General features: G+C 38.9%; 1 protein-coding gene across 4 annotated transcripts in view; it reads left to right on the top strand.

Annotated features, from left to right (window-relative positions):
* Positions 1 to 404: 404 nt before the first annotated feature.
* Positions 405 to 22,998, top strand: part of LOC122713788 (serine-rich adhesin for platelets) — a 67,399-nt gene continuing 44,805 nt past the window's right edge. For all 4 annotated transcript variants that reach the window (XM_043934557.1, XM_043934560.1, XM_043934559.1 and 1 more), the window contains exon 1: positions 405 to 791. The gene's annotated coding sequence lies outside the window, so the exon portion shown is untranslated. The remainder of the gene's footprint in view (positions 792 to 22,998) is intronic.

Here is a 22,998-nt window from a genome sequence, read left to right as displayed (position 1 = left end):
CCGATTAATTATAATCAAATCAATTATACTTCCGTTTCCATCGAGAAATCATCATTGGACAGCGCAAAAGATCATAGGGAAAAAACAAGAGGAGACGAAATATCCGGAATTCTTGATCGAATTCCACCCAGGTTCGAAACAGTCCTACGAAAGGTGGGGAAGGGAGGGAAGGCAGGCAAGGAGAAGGCAAAGGAGGCCTGCGGCGAGAGGGGGGGAGGAGGGGAGGAACACGCAGCTGGAGTGCGGACCGCAAAAGATGCGGAGGCAGAAGGAGGCAGAAGCGAGAAGGGGCCCCCGCGAGAAGGCGGGAGAAGCTGGAATGGAGCTGGAAACGAGAGGCTGCGGGGGAAGAAGTGGATGGCAGCCGGTGTGTGTTGATGCAAGTGCGGTGACTGTACGTGCTGACTGGCGGAGTCAGTCAGTCAGTCAGTCAGTCGGCTCGGCACCGGCCGCGACGCACGATCGGCGTCCATTTTTCTTGCCTCTCCTCGGTGGACGCATCGCGCGTATATCGCGTATATACACGCGCACATACTTGGAGAGAGAGAGGGAGAGCGAGAGAGAGAGAGAGAGAGAACGCACGATCGCACGCAACTTTGCCTCTGTTTCTCCGCTCGCGCGCGCGAGCCCGATCTCTTGTTCGGCCCAGTTTTTCCGCCTCGATTTTTCCTTCCTGTCGCGAGAGCCTGCCTCGAAAGCAGTCAGGGGGCCTGTGTGTCAGTGTGCCTCGTCGGATTACCGCCGAAATTTCCCCGAAATTCAAAAGCCAGCCAGCCAACCGAATCGATCAGGTGAGTTTAGAAGGAAGAAAGTTTTTTTGGATTGGATTATAGAAATTTAATTTAGAAATTTTCGAGATGTCTCGATCTTTATCGAGACGATTTCTTTTTTTTTTATTTTTTAATGGATGGAAATGGCGCGAATGGAATGGGTGGAAAAATTGCAGAATTAGAATTGGAAAGTGTTTACTCGTTTTGAGGTTGCGGGGATGATAGTACAAAGCGTCAGAATTGGATTGGAAATATTGCCAATGCGTATGGCAATCGCGTATGATTATAGAAAAATTGAATCGATAAACTGCAATTAAATTATTATTGTTCGCCATTCGATATACCATCGAACAAGAATTTTATAATTATTATGGGAGAATTAATTACATAAATATTTCCCTCTCTTTCTCGTGATATGATATAACGCAAATACACGTTATATCTCGAATGACTCTACCAGAAATATAATCGTACGACTTTTATAAATAGAATCGAATTACTTAGATCGTAATTAAAATATATATTCATCGAAATTAATAAAATCTTTTCCAGAATTATATTACACGAACAATCAAATTCCGTCCAAAAATTCCTAGAACGCGATATCTCGAAACTCGACTCGAATAGAGCAAAAATAGATCGTTCAATTTTTCCAAAAAAAAGAAAAAAAAAAAAGAAAAAGAAAAAAAAAAAGAAAGAAAGAAACGTATCCCCCTCCTCGACTCGAATATTCGTCGTGATTCACCTTAGTTAACATTCGCATTAACTGTCATCCGTCATCGTGCATCGTACACAAACGGCTCTCGACTTACCGCCAAGATACTACCGAGTATTTCCACTGATTGTATCTCATTCTACGCGCAGCTTAGAGGCAGATGTTGGGAAGAGGGAGCCGAGTTGAATTCCTTGGAAGAGGAACGGTCTCGATGACTCTTCGTTGTACTGTTGTTCACGCGTGCCCGGAGTACCTACACGGAGACAGGCTGAATTATTTTCACGTCCCGTTACGCGTCAACGATCGAGGGATCGACGATAAAGCGCCGGTTGGCCATCAATTCCGTCGGGGGATCGGTCGATCCCTCTTCCCCCCTGAATTTTCTTTTTTTTTTTTTTTTTTTTGGCGCGCGCGCGAATCCGTGGGGGCGGATTGCGTCGCGATCGCAACAACCGCGGGAAAATCGGACGGCTCGGTTTTCGTTTGGAGCGCGATAACGCGCGAAACCGCAATCCGGGTTGGGGAAAAACCGACGAATTTGCCCGCGCAGAGGGTTCCTCGTATCGAGGAACCATTTTGCCGATCCATTTTATAGGCATCTCGTTTCTGAGAGTCGTCGCATCGAGTCGCACTCTTTTTTTCGGGCGACACGTGCAATTTGCACACGAGCATTGGCGACGCGTTGCGAAACCGAAAGCGAAGCCAACCGGTATCGTTTCTTCTTTAATCTTTGCGTCAATAGTTAGATGTTTTCGACGCAGTTCGTTTTATTGTGTCTCGATAATTTTCCGTATCTCGTATAGGAATATAAATATAATAATAATAATAATAATAATAACATAACGAGACGAGATTCGAGATTTCGAGGATTTGAAAAATCTTTCGAGAAGTACTCTTGGAATTCTTTCAAATAATTACTTGAACTTGTACGGGAAATCTCTCGTACGGATTGAAGATTTCTGTAATTTTCCAACGATAAGATCCAGATCTTATAATCGCGTACGTATACATCTGTACATATATATATATATATATCAATAATCCAACTGGTTTTAAGAATTTTTTTAAAATAACGAAATTTTAATTTAATCTAAAAAAGTAAAAACGTGGACCGTCTAAACGGATAAGGAAAAAAGTCTCGCTCAAAAGTTTATCACCTTTCGATACGTAATATAATTTAATCGTGATCGGAGTTTCGCAAAGAGTTTCGTTCCCATTTCGTTCCGCTTTAATTGCCCCTTTTCCAAGATTCCGTATCAAGATTCCTCTCCAAGGATTCGAATCACCTTCGACCGCGAATTCCACGGTCCAGAAGCAAACACGCGATTAACCCGAGCTCTATTACTACGCATCTCCGGCGTTGAAATTCTCGGCGTGTGTCATTTCCTTTTCCTGTGCCGCTAACGAGCCCGTAGGAACGTCGCGAACACGAGACAGAGAGAGAGAGAGAGAGAGAGAGAGAGAGAGAGAGAGAGAGAGAGAGAGAGAGAGAGAGAGCGTTCGTTTCGATTTCCAAGTGTCCGTTCCGCGAAGAGTGCGGAGGATACCTGCGCTCTGCCGATTATCGCGACGATCCACGGCCTCGAAGAAGTGGCGGGCCCCGCTCCTTTGTGTATTCGTTGTACGAGATACGATCGGCTTGCGTGGCCCCGTGTGTCAGAATCGATGCAATTAACGGGACAAAGGGAGCACCGTTCTCGAGTCAGCTGCGTTATCGCTCGAAACACACCGTTTTTCCTTCGCCCGCCTTCTCGATGTACAGGGTGTCCTACTACAAAGCGATTCTGTATGCAAATTTGAGGTAAGAAGATGGAACAGAAGTTTTTTTTTCCCTTAGATTATCGATCGAAATCATACTTTACCTATTTTTTTTTCGTGGGTATTGTTATTATTGGTATACAGGGTGTCTTGCTGGAAAGTGATTCTCTGTGGAAATGTGAGTAGTGAAGGTGAAAGTTCGTTTTTTGAATTATTTATTGGTCGAAACGCATTTTTTTTTCCTTCGTGTGCTTTATTGGTATACAGGGTGTCTTACTACAAAGTGATTTTGTATACAAATGTGGATAGGAGAGAAGATAGAAGTTTTCTGAATTTATTTTTACCTCTTTTTCTTTCGTGTGCCTTATTGGTATACAGGGTGTCTTACTACAATGTGATTCTATATATAAATGTGGTAAGAAGATGGAATAGAAGTTAGTTTCTTGAAATTATCGGTCGAAATACACTTTCTTTTTTTCGTGTATCTTATTGATATACAAAGTGTCTTACTAGAAAGTGATTTTGTATGCAAATGTGGATAGAAAAGATCGGGAAGTTCGTTTTCTGAATGTAATTCTGTACGCAAAAGCGAGTAGAGAAGTAAAATTTGAGATAAAATTTTGTTCTGTTTCGAAAAATAGAATAAAAATTTGCGACTTTCCTATAACACTATATTAGATTAAACCAGATCACTTTTGAGACAACCTGTGTACATTATCGATAATATATAAGCACATTAACTACTGATTTTAAAGAAGAGGCGAGGGCGTGCCTTAGAAGCGACGAAACTCGTGATCATTGGTGACTGCTCGGTTCCGAGCTATTTTTAGCTCTGGAACGGCGTCATGACGTCGCATTCATGTCCAACCCATCGATTCTTACTAATGATTCGAGTTAATCTTTCGTGTGTAATTGCGCAAATATCGTATTGAACAATCACTGATCACTTCTTCGTAATACTTGTTCCAATTAAATTTTGATTGATCGACTCTTGATAGACTCCAATGCAATATCGTTCGAATATCATATTCATTATACTTCTTCTTCTTCTTCATTTCTTTGCAATATTTTCATAACAATTATACAAGATCGTGATACATATCTCTTTTTCACATCCATATTTCAATTTGATCTATGTATTTGAATATTTTACTCAATTACAAAAACCTTCGATCCATTATTAATTCGAATTCGAATTCTCTTGCGCACGATTCTCGTTCGTCGAATGCATTAATCGTTCCTTCGCAATATCGTCTCAATCATCAAAAATCGTCTGCTATCGATAATGCCTTGATCTCCATTAGCGCTAACGTATAATAATTTCCTCGTGATATTTCTCGCGGCTAAGATAAAAAAAAAAACCTTCCCTCCTCTGACGCAAATGCTCCTCTGACGATAATTCTCGTTAATTGATTCGTTAATCTTCCAATTAATCAATTCCAAGAAACTCGTAACCGAATGCATCGTTGCACGAACGAATCCGTACAGTCGTATCGTTGAAGATCGTCCGCCGAGCGAATTAACATCGCGCGAAAGGAAAGTCACTTTTAATTTTCCCGCCACGTTCGCCGCGTGGAAACTCGATTTGGAGCGGTGGTGGCCTTTGTCGTAGAACGAGCGTAATAGGCAACGTTTCACCGACCGTGGGTGTGGGGAAGTGTGTTTCGACGCGGGTGAACAGGCGCGCGATTCAAAGGAGAGGAGAGAAAGAAAGAGAGAGAGAGAAAGAAAAAGACCTGACACGTGAAAGTACGCTTGCGAAATCGCGAAGAGGATATATATATATATACGTGTAGTATATGCTATATGTAATCTAATTCTAACGGTAACGTGGATACCGTTTCTGTGGCCCGTTGCCAAAACAAACCGAACGCGCGTTAATTGCCGCTAATTATTCGATGAGTTCGTTAACGGCGATCCGTTTTCGCGATATGGGCCATCCGTGCTAGAAATTCGCGGTAGAAATTCCCGTCTGAATTAAAAATCCGTCAATACGCTTGCTCGTTTTCACGCGATCGGATCGGATATTTGAATTCGGTTCACCTCCGCGTTCGACGAATGTTTATCGTATCGAGGGTAAATGGGGAGGAGGGAGTGTATTTTCCCTGTATTTTTTGGATTTTATCGAGTAGTATTGTTCCTTTTTAATTCGGGTATCGAGGAGAGTGTTGAAGAGAGTGTTTAGCGATGGGGGAATATTTTATTGAGAATTTTATTGAGGGGAAATTATGTTTGGATAGATAAAATTGATAGAGAGGAATTTGAACAGATAACGCGTGGGATTGATAACAAAAACGAGTGTGGGATCGCGTGTGACAAAAACAAGGAGGAATTTGAATTTATTATATATTTTTTTTTTTTCTTGATCTATTTAGTACTTTGTCAGCGGCAAAAATATTTTCGAGTGTATTTGAAAATAAAAACAGGATATATAAAAACAGGAAAAGAGAGACTTCAATCAAACGATATTATTTATTTGCGCGATGACCTAATGGAACGATTATCTCTTGCTTGCTATCTGAATTTTCAATGCGCGTTTCCGCACAATTTACGTAGAATGAACACAAATCTGAAACAGTAATAAAATTTTAATTTTTATCGTGTGAAAGGAAGAAAACAATGAATAGAATTCTGCGACGTAGAAAAATAAATATAGTAAAAATTAAACAAACGATTTAATTAATATTAATATGTTATATCTCTAAATATTTATATATAGTCTTCCGATCATGTTTATCTTCTTCGCAAATCTCCAAGAATCTCTAAGCTACAATGCAATCCATGAACAGAATTTTTATCGAAACTCGTCATTTTGAAAATTTGACACCAATTCCAATACTCATCTTTTTCGACATGTAACGAGTAGCAAGCAAGTTTATTCATAAACATTGCACAACTCTGAAATAAAAATAAATAAAACAAAAACTGTCTAAAATAATCCACAATCACGACGCTATCATCTCTGTGCTATCATCTCCAAAAAAAAACAAAACAAAAAACCTGGACTTCCTGATCCTAGTTACGCTTTGCGACAGGAAAATCTTCAATTGTCTCGCTTGATCAGTTGCAGCTCGCAGGCGCGTGGAAAAAAAAATGGCGGCGCTCGAGCATCACCTAGCAGCCCATGATAACGTAATTCGCGCGTGACCAATTGCCAGGGCTCAATTGGAACGCAACAGACACGGTTTCAATCTGCGTTTTACACGCGGCTCGATGACTCTCTGTATAAATGCGCGTTGTCCGTTTCTTACACGGGCACGAACGCGTGAAAAAAGGCCGTGGATGTTATTTCTTTCGCCTCGCTCGCTTTTCGTTCCAGTTTCCAACCCGATGTCCCTGTTTACACCGCCAATTAGGATTCCGCTTTGCAACGAGAGGATTCGTAATCGAGCTGCCGCATAGGCGTATCAATCGGCCACGTGTGAAATCTCTCGTTTTCGATGACGATTCTTCACGCTAATAAATGTCATTGGCTTTTGCGATTTTCATCGAATTTATCGTTATATATATATATATATATATTTTTTTTTTCCAAGTTGTTAGCGAGGAAAGTAAGAGCCATGAGTCTGTTTAGAAGAGAGTATTGGATTAAAATAAAATTTAATATCCTGTTAATTGTTTATCTTCTGGATAAAATAAAATTTAGATTTATTAGATACGAAGTAGGACTTAATGTAGGATTAACGAAAAATTTAATTTTACATCGAGTATTTTATTTTCTTGTATAAATTCTTAATTGATATGGTTGGATTGCTGTTGCAAATGCGTTTTCTTTCCATAAGTTATATATTATTTTTTAATTAAAGCGTCCTATTTTTTAGTAAGTTATAAAACTAGTTTGTCATTTTCTTCATCGAGAATGAAAAAAAACATGAAAATTCAGGTCACTTCAATCCATGGTACGTCACATTACATTACACAAATCATCTTAATATTTGAACAAAATTGAGAGAAATTTAGAATTAACAATCGTCGATAAATTATTTATAATTTATTTCCTAGAAAATGTTCGTACATTTTTGACACGTACGCTTTCCATAAGATATCACATCCATGATAGGAAATCCGTCAAATTGGAATGGAATTTTATCGTCGGAAATATTACTCATTTGTCGAAACGGTTAACGCGAGGAACGATCGGTGAATGAGAGAGATTCCTCGAGTGTTCGAGGAAGCGATTAGCTGGCTGACACAGTTTAGAGAGACATTACCCAAGGAATTTTACGACCCGTGGACGATGGACTGGAAATAATTCCGCGTATTTTTTTTTTCTCTCTCTTTTTTTCTTCCTCCACCTCTCCTCTCTCTCGACGATCTTCGAGCGTCGAGTCGAGGAACGTGGACGACGTCGACACACGAAAGCAGGATGTGAAATCTCTTGTTACGTACGTGGCCGCACCACGTAAAGAATCTTGAATTTCTGTGCACGAAATCCGATGCCTCGACCAACCAGGTCTTCTTTGTATATGTACGCCGATGCAGGTGATTAATAAGATTCACCTTGAGCGGCAATACGTCTGGAAAATTGACGTGCGAAGCCTTGACTCGTGATCTTAATATTTCATACATAGAGACACTTTCGATCCTTAAGAGGTTGAAACGAAGACAAAAAAAGTTGATGAATTTATAATTTCTTCGTTTCTCCAAGATCGATACTCCAAAAGTATTTCACGAATATATTACGTAACATCCTGTAGATGATTTTCTCTCTTATTCATTGAAATGAATAATATATGTAATACTTGGAAGTAAAAAAGAAAAGAAAGGAAAAGGAAAGGGAATTACGTTTATGCCCAAACTGTGAACTCGGCGTAATGCGATAGAGAGAATTGTAACACGTTGTGGAGTAAGCATAACGTTATCGAATAATTAGTGAACAATGTTTGAACTTGAAGCCCGTAATCGATAGTGGAATGAACATGGACCCCCTGGTAACCGGCATTTCGCTATAAACTTGATATAATACGAGCATTATTGGTAGTAAACTAACAACGTTTGCACAGTCGTAAATGGGGCCATGGTGAGAGGACAAAGTCGATGACAGTGCCCTCTTGCGTAATTATCGAGTAATATTATTAACGAAATTTTACGAGCCACGAGTTACGAGTTTAGGCTGGCGTTGAAAAATTCTTTTGCTCTATAAAGTTCGTGAACTTGATAATGAAATGAACGAACTTCATAGGGACGAAAGTTCTAGAAAGAAATTTTATAAATTATAATTTGATTATTCTATTTCGCGTGGTGAAAATTTTGAAAGAGGAAACTATATATAATCTATCACTTGTAACTTGTTAATAACGTTATTAATAAATTTTGCATCTTGGAGCTAGAATAATCCGATTACTTTATTTATTTTTTTTTTCTTCACTCACGTCACCAGAGCAGAAAAACTTGAAATTATTCATACTAATGAATACTAATGAACTCTTTGCTATTTAATTAGAATTTTTATATATTTTTTTTAAACAAAAATTGTCACGATATATAATTGATACATTTAATCGAATTATTGTAAGAAAAAAAAGATTCATTTTACCGCAAACGAAGGTTAAAAAGTCGGTAAAAATGGCAACACCAAATCTTTATACGAAAGTACTAAAGTCAGTACCATCCAACCGGTCATTCCCTTTTTTCTTTTCATTTTCAAATGACCGTGGAAACGGAGAAGGGACAAGCAAGGTTTTGTTCCTGGCATTGTAAAGTTTCTTTGTAAGTGAAGTAATAAAAATGAAAGGACACGATCCGCGAACTCGAACGATAACGTGGAGTCACGATCCAGGCCGAGAAGGCATGCCCCGTAAAAGGAAACGAACGTAACGTACGTACGAGTTAAAGTGTATTATTTACGTAGTTATTCACCGTTCGGAGAGCAACGATCCGGCAAACGTTTTATGCATAGTTAATGCAGCCAGGGACGGTGACTTTCTCCCTCTCCTGCATTCAATTATCAAAGGTTATAAGTCTCCTCCGATATCCGTGGCGGCAAAACTTGATTAAATTCATCCCGGGGATGAATGCCATTACTTTTCAACTTTCCCCTTCGTTGTTACGAGGACTGTTTAAAATAGGAAAATATAATTTACTTTCTAATCAATTGACCGGCTAGAACTATCACAAATCGTATAAGTTGAAACGATCTGACTGGTTTTCTGATCTTCCAAATTGTATTAATAAAGATATAATACACGATAAAATTAATTATTAGTTTTCAAATGTTGTTCAAATGGGAACGAGATGTAATATGAATAACACGTATGTTTGTAGGAAAATAAACGTAGGGAATTTTGTAGCCGTAAGCGTGTATTAAGAATTTACGTTATATTACATTTTCGATAAATTTGCATGGTCTGATTCTCGACAGAATTTCAACGTTCCATTCTACGACGCGTGCACCCTCATTTGTATTAAAATGATTCCAGATAATATCCTCCTTCACTCGAGAGAGCGTATGAAAATTGTAGGATAAAGCTATATTGGGAATATTCTTTTGTCCTCGAGGATCTTGTACAACATTTATTACATTGCATACATGTGTTTAAAATATGCAATATGCAAGTTGACTTATTGCGATAATGTTCAACGATAATGTTACGTTTTTCTAACAATCTAGTGATTTCTTTTAGAAGAAAAATTACTAGATAGTAAGTAATTTAATTTATTGACCGACCCACGCAAGTATAAAATGAAAATAGGTTACATAAACGTTGTATATTGTATTAAGTTCGTTGGAAGAAATATTTTTCTCGAAAATTTCAAACAAGATTATATCATTCCGTATTTTTCATTTATCACATTTAAAATTATCTAATCGTACGAAAGGAAAAATATCTCGATTGCCTTCTCGGGAAGTTTGCACTGATTAATATCGAAAATACCGCGTATTCGATGCTGTTTAATCCTCGTAAAGTAAATCTGCTCGTTCAAAGAGAGGAAAAATCGTATATCCTTGGCAAAGATTTTTTTCTGATCGATATGAATATTACACAAGGCTGCCAAAGACACGGCAAACATTTTCAAATATTAAATTTTGCGACCTCCAAAAAAGTCTCCATCCCCGAGATTTGATCGAATGGATAAATCAAATTGACGTAACATATCAACTACCGATTCGTCGAAATCGAAATTTTTAAAAATTATAAATCGTTCGTAAGAAAGTAAAGAAAATCGCTTAAAACCTTGCTTAATTTCCAAAGGAGATATAAACTAATTTCAACGACCCTTTTATAGATGAATATGTACACGAACACGTCAAAGGCACTTTTTCAAGTGGAATTACACGTTGTATTGTGCTCTAATAATAAGAGCACTTCAAGTACACGAGTAGTACACAGTAACTTCTATTGATAAAAAAAAAAAATCATTCGGGATCGTTCGTCATCAACTCAAGATGTAAAAAAAAGAAACCAGGCAAAAAGTAAAGATGGCCTTAATATCTCTAATATCTGCACTTTCTTTAAGAAAAAAAAAAAAAAAAAGATCAACATCAAATTATATCCTCGTTAAAATCAAATCCGATCCGATGCAACTTTTCTTTTTTACCGATCTCACAGCAATACACGAGACGAATGGCAAGGACGAACGAGAAATATTTTTCGACGAGGATGGCATCATTATTACCACAATGCAAAAAGAAAAAAAAGAAAATACGCGTGTAATTCATTTGCTGGAAATTCGTTTGTCCAAAAACGGAGGACGTTTTTCCTGTTCCAGTTCCACGACGCCATTTTCCGCGATCCTTCGCGGAATGCTCATTGTAATTGGAGCCGCGGGTCTAATTAAATTAAGACGCGCGTTTCCGCGCGCGATTCGTTGTTTAGCCTCGACAATACAACCTGCTAGCCTGATCAATCGTCAGAAAAAGCTGGTACTTTCCATCGAGACTTCCGGCTTGCGCTCGAGGTACTCGAGGGCGTTTCCTGTTCGGTGAACGTCAGCTGAATTTTCCGCTGTTGGTTCACCGATTAATCCAACGTCCGCTTCGACGTGGCGAATTTCCATGGAAATTTTCGATGCAAACTCTCGTTCCTTATGCACGAGGCGTGAAAACCGTGGTAAAGAATCGATAATGTTCTCGAGACGGACCTTACCTATTAATTTCTCCCTTCTTCTCCTTCCTAAAAACGATTGTCGATGAAGCGGCGTAGAATCGAGCGCAAATTAATACTCGTTCGATTGATTCGTGTGCAGTTCGTGTCTGTCGCTAGCTTTTAGGGACAAAGGTATTTTTAGGCAAGCTTCAACTCGAATAATTTCGATATTTCAGCGGCAATCGATTACACAACTTGATATTATGGCTTGGCTTATGTTTTAACGCGTATAAAGTAAACCGTCCGATTATCCGAATTAATTCGCGGAGAAATTCGTCCGATTTAATGCAACATAACTGATTCGATACATAATTTCAGAAAATTATTATTTGACGTACAAATCAAACAATCGATCGACTTTCCACCGATTTCAAAGTCTTCACTTTTTTTCTTGCGCATCTTTAAACGAGTATATAAGTACAAAATTGTTTGAAAATCGTTAGAAAAATAAGTGTCACGCCCATCAGCGTGAGCGAATCGTTCACAGGAATCAGTTGTATTGGGGTGAAAAAAAGAGAAAGAACGAAATGTTCCCTGTATTACGCAGTTGTGCGTATTCGAGCGATTTCCTACGTGAAAGTCGGATGGAAAGTAACAAATTGAATGGCGACGAAGTTCGGTGAATTTCGTTCCTTAATGTGTAGGAATATAGCAATCAAACCTCGACGATGAAAGCCTCAACAATGACGGCGTTAACGCGCATCAAGATAATACGCGCGCGCGTGCTCGCTTCGTGTTTAAACCTTAAGCTGTTCGCTGGATATCTCGCCGATTCATCTGGCTACCGACAGGAAGAGGAATTTCTAAATCGAGATTTCCACGATGCTTTTCCGCGATTCGTGTCTTTGTTGCCTGAGAGATTATAATTCATAATCGGCGGAAACGACTTGTATTCGTGATCGAGATAAGAGTTTCGATATCTTTGTTAATTAGAAATTGCTTGATTATCATTGTAAATGGAATCGTTGACTGTCAGGCGAATCGTTGATATTTTTTTTCTGAATTTTGTTGAATCTTCACATTTTTGCGTTAAATTGATAGAAGTCCATTTCTATCAATTTTCCCCATTAGAGAAAGGATTTGAAAATAATTTTCTAAGCACGGGTCGAGTTCTTTATTCACTTTTTTTTTTTTCTTTTTTTATCAAAGATTCATTTCTAATTAAATCGTATTGGAGAACAATCTGATAAATATTCTCTGTTCCAACAGAGATCGTTAAAATTGTTATATTTATATTTGGTAAATGAAATTTCACTTTCAATTAATACTATTTCATATGTATATTTTTGATATCTTCGTTTTAACGTATCTAAAAAGAAAAAAAGTGAAATTTTAGAAGAAAGCAAAAAGATTGAAAGATTTAAAAATTTCAAATTTTCATAAAAATTCACAACGGAATATAAATGGTAAATGGACTAGTTACGTACACACGTGAAAACGAGAAAAAGTGAAAACGAGAGGTGTTTCACGTGTTCACGCGTTAATATATCCACGCGCGCTATATCTTGAACTATCGTTTTCCCCTCGAGAACAACCATACTTATTATTTTACCTTAACAATTCTCTCAGTTTGTTTAATTTCGAGAGAGATCCTCTCTCGGATCGGATAAAAGAGAACGCATCAGAGAAAGTCGCAAGCCTTCGATCCCCGACCAAAGTTGGATCACGTTACGGGTGCATCACTTACAAAACCGCGAGATTACTCGTCTAGATGCTCGTTTTGCGACGTCACCTACTTAACAGCATAACAGATAACGTCGAAAATGGTAATTCGAGGGCACGACATCCCTTGATTAAATCAAGCGAATCGTGGCCGTCGTGTTCCACGTGGTTAAAAAAAGAAAAGAAAAGAAAAGAAAAGAAAAGAAAAAAATTCCTCCATCTTGTTGAATTCCAGCTTGTCACCGTGGCTATTACAGATTTACCGGAATCGCGATATTTCACCCAGAAGGAAGAAAATATACTGCCTTACCACTACTCGTGACGGGATGCAAATGCTTCTTCCCTTCTTCGTGCGATTCGAAATGGCGGAATCCAGCGGTGGCGCGGTGTTCCGTGGATCGAAATTTAAATAATCTCGATACGGTGGTGGATGTATACCGTGACGGAATCAAGGCCGTTTGCCTTGCTACTTTCTCGACGATAAATACGTGACGCCGCGGCAGGGGGGGAGGGAGAGATTTACGATGGCAGATAAGAACAATCGGTCGAAGAAGCTCGCTCGAAAGCGGAAGATCCCGTGTCACTCGAGCAGAGAAACGCGATTTACTTACGGTATGCACCCGTAAACAAAACGATCGAAGCGTTTCGCCTCCTCCATCGGGAACAACCCGCAATTCCTCTCGAACTCCTCCACTATCCCCACTCGAATATTATTTAATCTGCAGGATCTACCAATTAAGAAGTGAAAATCGTTCGAGGAAGGTATTCGATGGCATGAGCGGATCGTTAACTGGAAATGAATAATCGTTCGATGTTCGATACTCTTACGAGGACGAGCCTCTCCATTTCTGTCCCGTTGTATCGAGGGGATCATCAAGTTCAATCCTGGAAAAGTTTTATATATTATTTATTGGAAAATAATATTCAGATATTAATCGAATTTTCTTACGAATATCACACGTATTATTATTATTTAAACAGAATTTTTAGAAGATACTTTTGAAATATCATTTTCGCTTGAAAGTAATTCAGGATACTTATAAAAAAATCTGTTAATGTTCGAGTCTATTCGCGATAGGTTCGATTCCATCGCTACTTCGTCATCGAACAAGTAGAATTTTCAACAAAGTTTTCGGTTATAGAGGCGAAACCCGAAACCGTTTGGATACCTTTTTATCATTCCATGGCAATATTTTTTGTTCTTCCTCCCCATCTCTCTCTTTTTTTTATTCCCCCTCGTTTATTCGCTCCCTCCCCCAACAGAGAGCCATGCTGAAATTCATCGTCGAAATTCGGCCGCGAAAAAACCGCGGATGACGTTTTTTCGTTTCATTTCTACAAATAGCGACCTCGTATGAAATATAATAATGCTCGCTCTTAATTACTTTTTATCGGGGTGCTGCTCGCCACGCGAAGGAGGAGGGACAGCTCGAGATTCAGAAGAAAATCGCACTCCCCTCCCCTCCTCCCCTTAGTCACCCCTTTTAACTCGAGAATCGCGAAAAAGTTTCCACCCCCTTACTTTATTTCTCGCGTGTCCCCCGGTCTCGGTCGGGGAGCACGATGGAAATAAAATTTCCCGCTAACGACGTCCCGAAACTCGATCGAAAAAATTGCGCGGAGATGAATTTCGCGAGGGAGGAGCCGTAAAAGTCGCCCGTTCGTTCTTCCTTCCCCTCTCTTTTTATCAACGTGTTGTCAAGCTATTATCGAGCTATTATTATTATTATTATTATTATTATCATTGTTATTATTATTATTATTATTATTATTATTACTACTATTATTATTATTACTAGTACTATTATCCTCGTGAAACTTACACACAGAGTTCTCGTCGGAAGAACCCTCGAAACCGAAACTCCTTCGTGCGTTGTAATAAGTTAGAACGAGAGAGGCCCTCTTGAAATTTTTTTTCCCACTCTTTTCCCCCGTCCACTAGGTTTCTCAAGCTTCTTACTGGAAAAACTGCGCCCTCCTCCCTCCCCTGTTTCTGTTGCTATTCCTAGAAACTAAATACACTTCGACTTGGAACGATCGTCAAATTCAAAAGGGTTGTGCGCGCGTGGAAAAGTAGGTCGACAAAACGGTGAAACAGGGGTGAGAGGGGGGTGTTATTGTTAAAAGAAGGGAGGAAATCAAGACCTAGAAACGATTTCAATTTATAATCGTGGTATTTAGGGTAAAATGGGGGCCAGTTAGCCTTGGCGGACAATTGATCGATTGATTTTTTATTTTACTAGAAATTAAAAGAAAGAAGAGGAAAAAAAAAAAATGTGAAAATTTATTCCCGAGATACTTGGTTTTAATTTTTTTAAAAAAATTTTCTTTATGGAAAGTATTAAGAGATGATAATTAGATTAGAGATTAATAAAAATTGAATTTCATTGCGCCAGCGTATAAAAAGTTACGAATGCTAAAATTATTATTAACTTTCTATGTTACGAAACACGATATTAAATAAGATTAAGATAAGCGAAATAGAAAAAAAAAATATGTTTTTCAACTTGTTAAAATACAATTAACAATTCTTCACTTTCTATAATGCTTTCATAATAAATCTATCAAATTCAATTCCCTTGGAATTTGAAAAACTGTATAATTCTTTACAATTGTCAAATAAAATTTAGTTATAAAAAAAATGTTGATCCCAAAATACTAAATAATTAAATCTTCTGACAAAATCACTAATTCAAATAAAAATAAAAAAAACACCTTCAAATTATTATTCATTATCTATCGAAAACCCTACTAAGCAGCAACACCTCCATAAGAAACTAAATTCTCTGATCATTTAATTCAAGAAAAAAAAAAAAAGTGTCTTTACTTTCAGATTCGAAAACTTTCGAATCACAATCGCAATAATTCACAACTCGGATAGGATAATTCGCACATCCGAACCGTGGCCAGAAGATAAGAAATAAAATCGATACCGCGATAAAAAGAGCATATTGGTTGCGAGTAAACTGGACCTTGGGCAGCATCCCTTCCGCTATCGCAAATCAGGTGTATCGGCGCGATCGAAACGCGGAAAACACCGCTTATCTGTTCTCGAAGCCCGGGCCTCTGGAACGAGATGGGATGCCTGCTCGTCCCGCGGCCGGCGATCTTTCTTTTAGAGCCGCTCGTAAAGTTTTACGACGCGTTCCCTCTCTCTACCCCCGTCGCCGGCGCCGCCTTTGGTACCGTGTGCATCAGCCACTCTTGAAATAGCCGATCGTGGAAAACGAACGCGCCAGACGGGACGTTCTTGCGCCCGCTTCCTTCCCTCCCGCGGGCCGTCCTTCCGACCGGATGTCGTGTCGTACACTGCCCATTCATTCGTATTGTACGAATGAACCGTTCCTTCCCCCTTATGCACGAGCCTGCGACTCGTCACGCGTCACGCATACAGATGCACGCGCGTGGCGATCGCCTCGCGTGATCGCCCATACGTGCGCGACGAACTGACCTTCCCGTTGCGAACAGTGCGTGCATTCTTTTCTTGACCACCTCTTCGAGACGAGGATGGATGAGAGTGCACGACGATGCTTGGCGAGATTCGAAATACTTGATAATTCGCTTCTTGATCTTCGCTTCGATATTCTGCGGATAGATAGATTATTTAACGAATATTTAAGTGACTTAATATTTAAGTGATATTAAGTGATATTAAGTGATTTTTGATCGAGACGAAAGGTAATTCTTTTAAAAAAGGATTCGCAGGTTGGACGTCATTCGAGTAAAAGATTCTTGAAAAGAACTCGAGCTAATTCCAAGCTTTAACATTGAAATTGTATGTACGTTTCTTATACGAAATTTATCCGCTCATCCCTAATGAATCTACTCTTCAATACCGTCCAATGTAAAAAATACGATTTCCATTCCAAACACTGAAACAGAAATTGCAATATTAAAAACCAATTCCTCTAGAAACATCGAATGTCTTCGACAAAGTAAATAGCAGCTTCAGAGAAAATGGCAATAGTAGACGTCCTTCGCGTGCGGTGAAACCGTTTCATTTTTCCTTCTCCATTTCGATCCTGTCGCGCTTACGTATATGCAAGTAACGGTATTCCGGTTTCCTAAGGCGCAATTAGGCGAAACGGAGCATAAACAATCGGAACGTCGATCGAGTATCCCGTGCAAGGCACACATTTATTAACGCTTTGGATATTATACCAAGCTGGAATAACGATGAAATAATAATCGCCTTACGATTACTTATTTACGATTTACTTTTGCGAACCCGCTCATCGCGGAGGATGGAAAGCCATAAGCCATAAGCTTTCACGATTTCACGGAATTAATCGCGAACGAGGTGGCCAAGCGAGAGCGCCACGTAACTGGCGCCACCTCGAAACAACATTGAAATCGCGGCCTCTTTCTAGCCCGCCGCCATATTGGCGGTATTAATGTCGAAATCTTGGATCGTCTTCGCGATCGTGCCTTAGCCAACGAAGCGTGGAGCATCCGATCTTTCGTAATCCAGAGCCAACGCGTCTGTTATTGTCCCTCGGCGTACTCGGCGTATGATTTACAGCGAGGCAACAACGAGATAGCGTGCAACGTTTAATTCCGTGCCTCGTCGCAGTTTCGCGCAGCTAATTTGTAGGGATGGATTAAAAGCATGCTTTCCCCCTATCTATTAGACGTTTGAAACTTGATTTAAATCTGTGCAACGTGGATCTTGTGAATGTGTAGGGAGTGGAAACGTTGGGGAATGCCATATGGCAGAGTTGGAAAATTATCTTGGATGGCTTTTCTTAAGGTTTCTTTTTTTTTTTTTTTTTNTTTTTTTTTTTTTTTTTTTTTTTTTTTTTTTTCGATTGTGGATTATTGGACAGAAGATACGGTGTATGTACACATAGACGAAGTTCAAAGTGAAGGCAATTTGCGTTTTTCTCAAAGCCAAAGTTGGAAACGTCTATTGGTTTTAGATAGTGACTGTAAATTATGTCAATATTTGAAAGGTTTTAGGTTATGTCTAGACAAGAGTAATAATAGCCGCAAGAGATATCTTGAAATATTGGAAGTTAGATTGAGTTAGATTTATGTAAATAACAGGTTCAGTTTGCTAGACGTATATTAGAAAAACTTTGGAATAATGGAAAAGAATGGAAGAAGAGATACTAAAAAAAAAAAAAAAAAAGAAGAAAGATCTTAAATCGAATGATTAAGAGATAAACATATTTGATAAAAAATTTTACACGAATTTGAAATAACATTTCTGAAAGAACAAATTAATTACAAAAAAAAAAAAAAGATCAAGATTATGTATATTAAACTATTAAGCTTATAATTAGTGTAGAAAGCTGTTCAAAAAAAAAAAAAAAAACTACACTATGATGGCACCTCCTGAATCTATATTATTAGAGACTACTCGAAAGTGGGTATCGAGTATCATTCGTCACGGATTTTATGTAAGAACCGAGATAAATCAGCATTTCCCTGTATCGTCTGTTTCGTCGATACGACGACTAGTTTATTGCACGATGATAGGATTCGATAGGAAGAATCGCGTTACTCATCGTATGATCCAATATGCCGATGATTTAGAACGAGTTCGACTTTTATTTCCTTCGGAATTTAATAGTTGAGGGAGCATCGAGGGCGTAACATGTCGGTGCGCCGAGAAAATTATTTTCACCCAGTGTAATTGAAGGCTGGCTCACTCTATTGTTAAATATTGCAACAAGGATTAATCGGTGAGGTATGTGGAGAAACGTTTTGCAAGAACGTGTGTATATATCCACAGCTCGATATAAAATTGGAACGGATCGTTTCGGATTGTCCCGTTAATGAAACAGTGATTAGTAATTAATCAAAATATTACATCTATTATACAAATTCCGTAATCCTCTTGTGTTGTTTCAAAATATTATGGAATCGGTAATTCCATGCCATCGGTGAAATGAATATTGTATCTGCTACTTGTGACGATTTACGAGATAAATCGAGAAATATATGTTATAATTATATACGATGTAATTGGAAAAATACATTCCAATTGAATTGAAATTCTTAATTCTAATCCTTTAAGTAGAAGAGGAGTTGAATTATTATTCAGAAATATGTGCATCTCATTTCCAATTCTCAAATATAACTAATATTAACGGCTTCTGTAATTCTCTCTTTCAAATTCACTTTAGTCAAATCGTACAATCAATAAAAACTTTTCCAAATACCAACCAAATTTCAAATTTTTCCAACCTCGATCTCAACTTCTTCGATTTCTTCATAATCACGAATACAATTTTCTTAAAAAAAAAAAAAAAAAAGAAAAGGATCCATGAAGATCCTTTATCTCATAAAAAACGAAACAAGTATCATCATCCCCCAATTTCAAATTCTCCCAACATCTCCACCTCCTCAATCTCCCCCGAGATATTCAATTTTTCTACAATCATGGACAATAATTGAAAACTTTCCTTCCAAACAGAAAGGATCCGCGGGGCAAAGAACTAAGTGAAACAACCACCACCATCTCCCCAATTTCAAATTCTTCACCTCTCATCTCATTCACTTTTTTCACACAATTCATGGACACACAATCTTCGTAAGAGAAGAAGCGATTCTGACCAACCAGTACCCAATCGTTTCCTCGTTTCAAGATTCTCCCAAAACGACTTAACCGTCACAACGTGAGTAGAAATCCATAAATAACCTCTCTCTAGAGGATAAGGCACGTGATGATCCAATAGTTTCGATCCTAGGGATCTAAATTTACGCGGCGTCGCGTGCCGATCGCGTCCTTCTTCGACGCGATCTCCATTAAAGCGTCTCCTCTTTCGAGCGCTTTCGCCGTTTTGTTTTGCTTAACAAAACGTTGTCGCCTCCTCCTCCTCCTCTTCCCTTCCTCACAGAAGAAGCAGCATAGAGCGAGTAGATCTAAATTTAGAGGCTCGCGCGTCTTCCCCCTTCTCCTCGAGACGAGAGATTCTGTAAGGGAGGGGGTGGGGTTGGACAGGAAGGGAGCTTAGCGCAGCGATGCACTTCCGCTCGAAATAACCTTCCGGACGTGAATCCACAACGAACGAGATTAACGAGCGAGGTTGGCCGGCTGCGATAACTTTGTATTAGGTTGCCGGCTCCAGGGGAAATGGCGTGATCGACGGCCTCTGCTCCTCTCCGCGCAAGTGTATCTTGTTCCTCGCGCGGCGCGGTTGGATCAACGCGATCGCACGCGGGGATCGAGCCGGCCAGATGCGCCTCGTTTCCGTGATTTCGAGATTGTTTAAACGTTTAAGCGGATTGTACAGGGGTTGTTGTTGCTGCGGGTGGTGGTTGGTGTTGCGAGGTTAGATATGATGGCGTTAAGATGGCGAGGTTGGTCGAGCGTTTGGCGATTGGTTGATTCTTCGACTCGAAATTCTTTTAAGGGGGAAAGAGAAGCGATGAGAATAATTTGAAGTTTCGCGAGATTTGGATAGAGTGAGAATTTTGAGAAGAAAATTAAAGAAATGGATCGATGAATTTTCCTTGTTATCAGATTAGATTTTACTGGATAGAAGAAATATAAGAGCGTTGAAATTTTTAAGAGTTATCAAAGTATTGCAAGAGTTTGAATTATATTTCAAGCGATTCGAATTTTTAGTAAAATTGGAAAATGTTATTTTGATCTATGAATATTTATTTATGGATAATTATGATAAAAATTCGCAAAATTTGATCTTCAATTATTCATATTAATGCAAATTTAAATTAATAATCGTTTAATACAATCTTTGCCAACTTGTGGGATACTGAACAATTATTAATTGAAATAATAATTAATTATTTATCAATTGTTCGTTATTATTCCCAAACAATTATTAATTTAATCGTGTAGTGGTAAACGATAATCCCATGGATTAAACGAAGAAGATGAAACTGAATGTTGGATCAAATTTGAAGATATTTGAATCAAATGAATGCAAAAATAAAACGAATTTCAAAGAGAACTTAAAAAGAGAAAGTTCTAATCAAATAACGTACACCATCCAATTAATACACTATCTTCAGAAGGAAAAAAGATTATTCGCATTAAAGAATATCTTGATCGTCCGTAGAAAGACAGTCCTCGTTCCTTATTGTTAGATGCCAGACCAATTGAGGCCAGGTCAGAGCAATGCATTACTGACTTACCTTCAAAAGAATCGTATTATCTACATCGCTCCAATGACGGGCGTAGGAATTTAAACGATCTAAATTTAAAGAAATCCAAGATCCAAAAGGCCAAACCACCAAACTTCGAAACTTCAGAATCGAATTGTTTTTTCACAATCAGACCATTCATATCGAGACAACGAATTTCCAATGAATTTCTACCGTCACCTTGTAAATTTGCAAGAGAACGGCATTTACAGGCTCGTAGATCTCGGCCAGCCCGTGAAAGACATTGATTTTCGATGGAAGGACGAAGGGCAAGAACTGTTCGCAGCGGCTTCGAGTTTCGGTGGAGAGAGATCGATCAATCTAACAGAGTACCGTGGACGTGTACTCCGATTCGATTTCACCAGATCGTACGTCACCACCCGTCCACAACAGTTAGTCGCGGCTCCCTTCTTCTCAGGGTTCAAATGTCAGCCGACTCAAAGGTCACGTCGATCGACCGACATTCACCAGCGCGCGGCCATTGTCTCTTCGATAATCACAGTTTCAGATTCCACGAAAGCGTCGAGAGAGGGAAAATTCCTTTTCTCGATTTTTCGATCCCACGAATTCGATTACCATTGGTAAAGCTTCGATCTAAACTCTCCGCGGAAGCCTTGTTTCATGAATTTTTAAAAAAATGTGTAAAAACCATTTTCTTTCGATTTTCACCGTTGCGTAAGTCAACAACAACACTCGCTGTTAATTGTTTCTTCGCTGATCAAACTTCTCGACTCGAATGGAAACCTTGCAAAAAGAGACTTGCTTATTTTCACGAGTTTTCCCTTTCGTGGGAAATTTAATTACCCGCCTCTTTGAACATTTCTCTCTCTCAAAATTGCAAACGTAAACAGGCAACGATTTATTTTATATCTCCAAGATCGATCGTTTACCGGTTCTACCATTTTCTCGATCAAAGCTCTCGACGGAACATTTACGAATATTCCACGAACGCTTTTCATATCAGTAGCAACGCATAAACACAACTTACTTTCTGTAACTCCGTTAAAGTTACCAAGAGGATCGGTTTAATTGAAGGAGCCAGAAGCCACGGAATCCCAACACAGGTAATCCGCTCGAGCAATTCTTCGTCCCTTCACGCACAAAGTTTAATTGCGAGCGTAGCGACCTCATCGACACGCGATAGACAATAGACGAAGCTTCGTCCAACTTCCTTAACGCGCAAACTTTGACGAGAATCCTCTGCAACTTGGTGTACTTTCGGGCGAAGATAATGCTTTCGTTCGTTCGTTCGTTCGTTGCAAGTGCTTAACGAAGTTTACGCGAAGAAATCTTGAATACCGTGCGGTATTTCTTGACACGAAGGATGCCATAGGAATCAAGGAAAGTTACGTTTGAATTTCTCGCGAATTCGTGGACGGAGGAAAATTTTCTTTGCTTGGGTCTCTCTACAAGCTCGTGATTTTCAATGCTTCTGCAGTAACTCGAGAAAGAAGATCGATACGATAGATACAATTTTTCATTGCCAAAATTCGAATTCAGCACGCTTTCTTTCTCACATTTTTATAACAAATTTATAAAAAAGAATTAATCGAACTTAATCTTCTTCCATATTATTAAAAAAGACATATCTTATATATAAGTTGAGAAACACTGTATCCTAAGATATGTCACACTTTATCCACGTATCTTAAGAGCAAAGAAGAGAGAGAGAGAGAGAGAGAAGTTTCGGCATTATATTTCCTCGACTATAACCGAATTATCGGACGAGATGTCGATTATTTCTCGTGCGAGATGAAAAGAGAAAAGTTTGAAAGTTCTGTAAAAGTGATTTTTCGATGGCTGATACGTGTCGTGAAATAGATATCCAGGGATCTCCGTATTCACCGTATAGGGTCGTTAAGAAGTTGACCGATGCATCACTGGGAAACAG

Source organism: Apis laboriosa, unplaced genomic scaffold, assembly GCF_014066325.1.
Source record: "Apis laboriosa isolate Shangri-la unplaced genomic scaffold, ASM1406632v1 scaffold26_cov146, whole genome shotgun sequence".
Taxonomy (NCBI): Eukaryota; Metazoa; Arthropoda; class Insecta; order Hymenoptera; family Apidae; genus Apis; species Apis laboriosa.
This window is presented reverse-complemented; position numbering and strand designations above follow the sequence as displayed.